Source organism: Petromyzon marinus, chromosome 49, assembly GCF_048934315.1.
Source record: "Petromyzon marinus isolate PM22_M1 ecotype Great Lakes invasive population chromosome 49, UKy_Petmar_22M1.pri1.0, whole genome shotgun sequence".
In the NCBI taxonomy this organism is placed as follows: Eukaryota; Metazoa; Chordata; class Hyperoartia; order Petromyzontiformes; family Petromyzontidae; genus Petromyzon; species Petromyzon marinus.
In genome coordinates, this window is record NC_133715.1 from 2,127,249 (window position 1) to 2,134,888 (window position 7,640).

Consider the following 7,640-nt stretch of genomic DNA (forward strand, 5'->3'; position numbering starts at 1 on the left):
CATTGCGTTACATTACCGGCACTCCTCTGATTACGAAACTAATTCGTTCCTGAGATCCGTTCGTAATTTGGACCACAGAAAAGCACTATATTAAAATGCCCGTACGGTCATTGTTATAAAATGTGTTTCCGTTCAACAAAAAAGGGAAGCATTGTAAAAAATTGTACATTTGCCTGTTACACTGTATAGAAAACACTTTTCTCTTCACTTACATTGAGTCCTGATGCTAGTTCGTCGTCGGAAGAGGGGCATTGACTCACCACAATTGCACAAAGGCAAAGATCCCCCGCATAGCCTTAACGGACTGTTGGGGCAAGTGCTGTTAGTTAGCAGCTCATATTAAGGCCGGCACGGCACACGAGGGTGTGAGTGGCCAGCGCCACGCCCGGCTGCCTTTGTCTCCCCACTGGCATTGTTTGCACACCGCGCCAGGTCCTCATTTGAGGCCGAGTCGACCTAGTGGAGGTCCAGGTCCCATTCAAGCAAGACATTATAGTAATCCAACCAGTAAGGAACAGCACTAGATTTGGGTAATATTAGGTACGGGAGCTTCAAATGTCAAACTGGGTTGTAGGATAACACCCACTTTTCTGACCTCACACTCCCGTACATGGCCATAATAAAACCAGAAAAAAGTGAATGCACTTGATGGAGAGCTCAAAAACATAATCTCTGTCTTACCACAACTTAATTTAAGAAAGTTTAGATGCATCCACGACTTGACCTCAGCAAGACAACGTGATATAGTAGGGAAACTACAACTTTGGTGTCAGTCATAGTCTTAAGATAAATCTGTGAATCGTGAGTATAAAAGTGTTGATTCAAGCCATGAAGACGAATAATTGTGGCCAAGCGGTAGGAAATAGATGCTGAACAACAGAGGGCCCAAACTAGAGCCCCGAGCAACCCCTGAGGACACTAAGCCGTGATCAGGTGAGCAGTCGCCCATTGAGTCAGACAGCTCTTTGTTGTATGGCATGAGCCAACAGATAGCAGCAGTCCCTGAGATGTCCACAGAAGTCTCAAGACGATTTAACAACGTAAACGTATCAACAGTATCAGAAGCAGCACTAAGATCCAGAACTACCAAGATGGCCAATGCACCAGAATCGGCAATAAGTGAATTATGTATAACGTAATCAAATCAACAATAGTATACCCATCATATAATCACATGTAATAAAGTGAGATTACGTGATTATGTGCTGGGTATAAAACTGACAGGTATTTTGAGATCCACTGCTTATTTAATGATTGGTGGAAATCATGTGACAGAAGTGAACAACAAGCCTTCATAAATAATATTAACGTAAGTGGAAAAAAATATAATTTACAAAACGAATGTTGAAAAAACCTGCTCTCCCCGACGGGGAATTGAACCCCGGTCTCCCGCGTGACAGGCGGGGATACTAACCACTATACTATCGAGGAATGGCTGCGAGATTTCGCAAAATGTAAGGCACTTCTGCAGCTATCCGGAACGCTCTCCCTTAAGATATTGAACCCTAATAATGCTAATGTCACTTGGGGCTCTAAGTAAATGTTGAAAATTAAAGATAAAACATTCCGTTACATTACCGGCACTCCTCTGATTACGAAACTAATTCGTTCCTGAGATCCGTTCGTAATTTGGACCACAGAAAAGAACTATATTAAAATGCCCGTACGGTCATTGTTATAAAATGTGTTTCCGTTCAACAAAAAAGGGAAGCATTGTAAAAAATTGTACATTTGCCTGTTACACTGTATAGAAAACACTTTTCTCTTCACTTACATTGAGTCCTGATGCTAGTTCGTCGTCGGAAGAGGGGCATTGACTCACCACAAATGCACAAAGGCAAAGATCCCCCGCATAGCCTTAACGGACTGTTGGGGCAAGTGCTGTTAGTTAGCAGCTCATATTAAGGCCGGCACGGCACACGAGGGTGTGAGTGGCCAGCGCCACGCCCGGCTGCCTTTGTCTCCCCACTGGCATTGTTTGCACACCGCGCCAGGTCCTCATTTGAGGCCGAGTCGACCTAGTGGAGGTCCAGGTCCCATTCAAGTAAGACATTATAGTAATCCAACCAGTAAGGAACAGCACTAGATTTGGGTAATATTAGGTACGGGAGCTTCAAATGTCAAACTGGGGTGTAGGATAACACCCACTTTTCTGACCTCACACTCCCGTACATGGCCATAATAAAACCAGAAAAAAGTGAATGCACTTGATGGGGAGAGCTCAAAAACATAATCTCTGTCTTACCACAACTTAATTTAAGAAAGTTTAGATGCATCCACGACTTGACCTCAGGAAGACAACGTGATAGAGTACGGAAACTACAACTTTGGTATCAGTCATAGTCTTAAGATAAATCTGTAAGTCGTGAGTATAAAAGTGTAAATTTAAGCCATGAAGGCGAAAAATTGTGACCAAGCGGTAGCAAATACATGCTGAACAACAGAGGGCCCAAACTAGAGCTCCGCGCAACCCCAGAGGACACTAAGCCACGATCAGGTGAGCAGTCGCCCATTGAGACAGACTGCTCTTTGTTGTATGGCATGAGCCAACAGATAGCAGCAGCCCCTGAGATGTCCACAGAAGTCTCAAGACGATTTAACAACGTAAACGTATCAACAGTATCAGAAGCAGCACTAAGATCCAGAACTACCAAGATGGCCAATGCACCAGAATCGGCAATAAGTAAATTATGTATAACGTAATCAAATCAACAATAGTATACCCATCATATAATCACATGTAATAAAGTATACCCATCATATAATCACATGTAATAAAGTGAGATTACATGATCATGTGCTGCGTATAAAACTGACAGGTATTTTGAGATCAACTGCCTATTTAATGATTGGTGGAAATCATGTGACAGAAGTGAACAGCAAGCCTTCATAAATAATATTAACGTACGTGGAAAAAAATGTAATTTAAAAAACGAATGTTGAAAAAACCTTCTCTCCCCGACGGGGAATTGAACCCCGGTCTCCCGCGTGACAGGCGGGGATACTAACCACTATACTATCGAGGAATGGCTGCGAGCTGTGGCAAAATGTAAGGCACTTCTGCAGCTATCTGGAACGCTCTCCCTTAAGATATGGAACCCTAATAATGCTAATGTCACTTGGGGCTCTAAATAAATGTTGAAAATTAAAGATAAAACATTCCGTTACATTACCGGCACTCCTCTGATTACGAAACGAATTCGTTCCTGAGACCCGTTCGTAATTTGGACCACAGTAAAGCACTATATTAAAATGCCCGTACGGTCATTGTTATAAAATGTGTTTCCGTTCAACAAAAAAGGGAAGCATTGTAAAAAATTGTACATTTGCATGTTACACTGTATAGAAAACACTTTTCTTTTCACTTACATTGAGTCCTGATGCTAGTTCGTCGTCGGAAGAGGGGCATTGAGTCACCACAATTGCACAAAGGCAAAGATCCCCCGCATAGCCTTAACGGACTGCTGGGGCAAGTGCTGTTAGTTACCAGCTCATTTTAAGGCCGGCACGGCACACGAGGGTGTGAGTGGCCAGCGCCACGCCCGGCTGCCTTTGTCTCCCCACTGGCATTGTTTGCACACCGCGCCAGGTCCTCATTTGAGGCCGAGTCGACCTAGTGGAGGTCCAGGTCCCATTCAAGCAAGGCATTATAGTAATCCAACCAGTAAGGAATAGCACTAGATTTGGGTAATAGTACGTACGTCAGCTTAAAATGTCAAACTGGGGTGTAGTATAAAACGCACGTTTCTGACCTCACACTCGCGTACATGGCCATAATAAAACCAGAAAAAAGTGAATGCACTTGATGGGGAGAGCTCAAAAACATAATCTCTGTCTTACCACAACTTAATTTACGAAAGTTTAGATGCATCCACGTCTTGACCTCAGCAAGACAACGTGATATAGTACGGAAACTACAACTTTGGTGTCAGTCATAGTCTTAAGATAAATCTGTGAATCGTGAGTATAAAAGTGTAGATTCAAGCCATGAAGACGAATAATTTTGGCCAAGCGGTAGGAAATAGATGCTGAACAACAGAGGGCCCAAACTAGAGCCCCGAGCAACCCCTGAGGACACTAAGCCGCGATCAGGTGAGCAGTCGCCCATTGAGTCAGACTGCTCTTTGTTGTATGGCATGAGCCAACAGATAGCAGCAGTCCCTGAGATGTCCACAGAAGTCTCAAGACGATTTAACAACGTAAACGTATCAACAGTATCAGAAGCAGCACTAAGATCCAGAACTACCAAGATGGCCAATGCACCAGAATCGGCAATAAGTAAATTATGTATAACGTAATCAAATCAACAATAGTATACCCATCATATAATCACATGTAATAAAGTATACCCATCATATAATCACATGTAATAAAGTGAGATTACATGATCATGTGCTGCGTATAAAACTGACAGGTATTTTGAGATCAACTGCCTATTTAATGATTGGTGGAAATCATGTGACAGAAGTGAACAGCAAGCCTTCATAAATAATATTAACGTACGTGGAAAAAAATGTAATTTAAAAAACGAATGTTGAAAAAACCTTCTCTCCCCGACGGGGAATTGAACCCCGGTCTCCCGCGTGACAGGCGGGGATACTAACCACTATACTATCGAGGAATGGCTGCGAGCTGTGGCAAAATGTAAGGCACTTCTGCAGCTATCTGGAACGCTCTCCCTTAAGATATGGAACCCTAATAATGCTAATGTCACTTGGGGCTCTAAATAAATGTTGAAAATTAAAGATAAAACATTCCGTTACATTACCGGCACTCCTCTGATTACGAAACGAATTCGTTCCTGAGACCCGTTCGTAATTTGGACCACAGTAAAGCACTACATTAAAATGCCCGTACGGTCATTGTTATAAAATGTGTTTCCGTTCAACAAAAAAGGGAAGCATTGTAAAAAATTGTACATTTGCCTGTTACACTGTATAGAAAACACTTTTCTTTTCACTTACATTGAGTCCTGATGCTAGTTCGTCGTCGGAAGAGGGGCATTGAGTCACCACAATTGCACAAAGGCAAAGATCCCCCGCATAGCCTTAACGGACTGCTGGGGCAAGTGCTGTTAGTTACCAGCTCATTTTAAGGCCGGCACGGCACACGAGGGTGTGAGTGGCCAGCGCCACGCCCGGCTGCCTTTGTCTCCCCACTGGCATTGTTTGCACACCGCGCCAGGTCCTCATTTGAGGCCGAGTCGACCTAGTGGAGGTCCAGGTCCCATTCAAGCAAGGCATTATAGTAATCCAACCAGTAAGGAATAGCACTAGATTTGGGTAATAGTACGTACGTCAGCTTAAAATGTCAAACTGGGGTGTAGTATAAAACGCACGTTTCTGACCTCACACTCGCGTACATGGCCATAATAAAAACAGAAAAAAGTGAATGCACTTGATGGGGAGAGCTCAAAAACATAATCTCTGTCTTACCACAACTTAATTTACGAAAGTTTAGATGCATCCACGTCTTGACCTCAGCAAGACAACGTGATATAGTACGGAAACTACAACTTTGGTATCAGTCATAGTCTTAAGATAAATCTGTGAATCGTGAGTATAAAAGTGTAGATTCAAGCCATGAAGACGAATAATTTTGGCCAAGCGGTAGGAAATAGAGGCTGAACAACAGAGGGCCCAAACTAGAGCCCCGAGCAACCCCAGAGGACACTAAGCCGCGATCAGGTGAGCAGTCGCCCATTGAGACAGACTGCTCTTTGTTGTATGGCATGAGCCAACAGATAGCAGCAGTCCCTGAGATGTCCACAGAAGTCTCAAGACGATTTAACAACGTAAACGTATCAACAGTATCAGAAGCAGCACTAAGATCCAGAACTACCAAGATGGCCAATGCACCAGAATCGGCAATAAGTAAATTATGTATAACGTAATCAAATCAACAATAGTATACCCATCATATAATCACATGTAATAAAGTATACCCATCATATAATCACATGTAATAAAGTGAGATTACATGATCATGTGCTGCGTATAAAACTGACAGGTATTTTGAGATCCACTGCCTATTTAATGATTGGTGGAAATCATGTGACAGAAGTGAACAGCAAGCCTTCATAATATTGGAAAAAAGAAAATATAATTTTAAAAACGAATGTTGAAAAAACCTTCTCTCCCCGACGGGGAATTGAACCCCGGTCTCCCGCGTGACAGGCGGGGATACTAACCACTATACTATCGAGGAATGGCTGCGAGCGTTGGCAAAATGTAAGGCACTTCTGCAGCTATCTGGAACGCTCTCCCTTGAGATATTGAACCCTAATAATACTAATGTCACTTGGGGCTCTAAATAAATGTTGAAAATTAAAGATAAAACATTCCGTTACATTACCGGCACTCCTCTGATTACGAAACTAATTCGTTCCTGAGACCCGTTCGTAATTTGGACCACAGTAATGCACTATATTAAAATGCCCGTACGGTCATTGTTATAAAATGTGTTTCCGTTCAACAAAAAAGGGAAGCATTGTAAAAAAAAGTGTACATTTGCATGTTACACAGTATAGAACAAAAAGGTCCAGCTCTCCCCGACGGGGAATTGAACCCCGGTCTCCCGCGTGACAGGCGGGGATACTAACCACTATACTATCGAGGAGTGGCTGTGAGCGGAGGCGAATCGTAAGGCACTTCTGCAGACATCTGGAACGCTCTCCCTTCGCATATTTTGGAGGCCACTGGAGATTTGCAATTTTAAGTGACCTCGATTGAAAGCTCAATTCTTTAAAACTGCGTCTTGTGTTTAGCTTACTGTTCTTTCTTCACACACCACCGCTCTGAACAATGCAGACATCATTAGATTATTTTTTGAAGGTGCTGCCAGCTGGTCCTCGATAGTATAGTGGTTAGTATCCCCGCCTGTCACGCGGGAGACCGGGGTTCAATTCCCCGTCGGGGAGAGCTGCAATTTTTCTATTTTAGTTGAAGTCTATCACAACCACTAATGATTGCTCGAGAAGCTCTCTAAAATATATATTTTTCTTGGATTTTTAAATTGTTTAATCGTAGATTCTGCATCAGTGCTTTCGCATCGGCACAAATAACTCATTCGTTAATCCATTGTGCGGTCTTCCAGAGCGTGATGTATTCATGCTGCCACTACCCCCCCTACTGGCTAACATGGGAAGTGCATACTAACACATAGGTTGGAGTGAAAATATATGTTTAGCCTCGGCCTCGGCAAGGTAAAATAAAAGATAAAAACAGCGAGCCTACCTTTACCCTACCTTTTACCTTACCACAATACAATCACTCTACCCTTACCTTTTACCCTTTAGCAAGGTAAGGTAAAACGTCAAAAGCAACGAGCCTACCTTTACCCTCCCTTTAACCCTTACCCCATACAAATTACCCGATTACAGAGTAATTACTGGGGTACTACTACACATGAACAAGGTTTATAACAGGTCAATGCTAGGTAGAGTGCTTTATTCATATAGAATACTCTTGATGATTCCAATTTTAAATGTAGGCCACGGACAGCGCCACAGAGCTTTTAGCGAGCGGTAAATAAGGTGTTTATGGTAAAGGTGTTTATGGTAAACAAGGTGTTTATGGTAAAGGTGTTTATGGTAAACAAGGTGTTTACGGTAAACAAGGTGTTTACGGTAAACAAGGTGT

At 42.8% G+C, this 7,640-nt stretch overlaps 6 non-coding genes across 6 annotated transcripts; 1 reads left to right on the forward strand and 5 right to left on the reverse strand.

The window, feature by feature from the left end:
• Window positions 1-1,359: 1,359 nt before the first annotated feature.
• Window positions 1,360-1,431, reverse strand: TRNAD-GUC (transfer RNA aspartic acid (anticodon GUC)). Its single transcript has one exon. It is a non-coding gene; the product is annotated as a tRNA-Asp (tRNA).
• A 1,523-nt stretch (window positions 1,432-2,954) lies between these two features.
• On the reverse strand, window positions 2,955-3,026 carry TRNAD-GUC (transfer RNA aspartic acid (anticodon GUC)). The gene has a single exon. It is a non-coding gene; the product is annotated as a tRNA-Asp (tRNA).
• A 1,523-nt stretch (window positions 3,027-4,549) lies between these two features.
• TRNAD-GUC (transfer RNA aspartic acid (anticodon GUC)) lies at window positions 4,550-4,621 on the reverse strand. The gene has a single exon. It is a non-coding gene; the product is annotated as a tRNA-Asp (tRNA).
• A 1,514-nt stretch (window positions 4,622-6,135) lies between these two features.
• Window positions 6,136-6,207, reverse strand: TRNAD-GUC (transfer RNA aspartic acid (anticodon GUC)). Its single transcript has one exon. It is a non-coding gene; the product is annotated as a tRNA-Asp (tRNA).
• Window positions 6,208-6,546: 339 nt separating this feature from the next.
• Window positions 6,547-6,618, reverse strand: TRNAD-GUC (transfer RNA aspartic acid (anticodon GUC)). Its single transcript has one exon. It is a non-coding gene; the product is annotated as a tRNA-Asp (tRNA).
• Window positions 6,619-6,847: 229 nt separating this feature from the next.
• TRNAD-GUC (transfer RNA aspartic acid (anticodon GUC)) lies at window positions 6,848-6,919 on the forward strand. The gene has a single exon. It is a non-coding gene; the product is annotated as a tRNA-Asp (tRNA).
• Window positions 6,920-7,640: the final 721 nt, after the last annotated feature.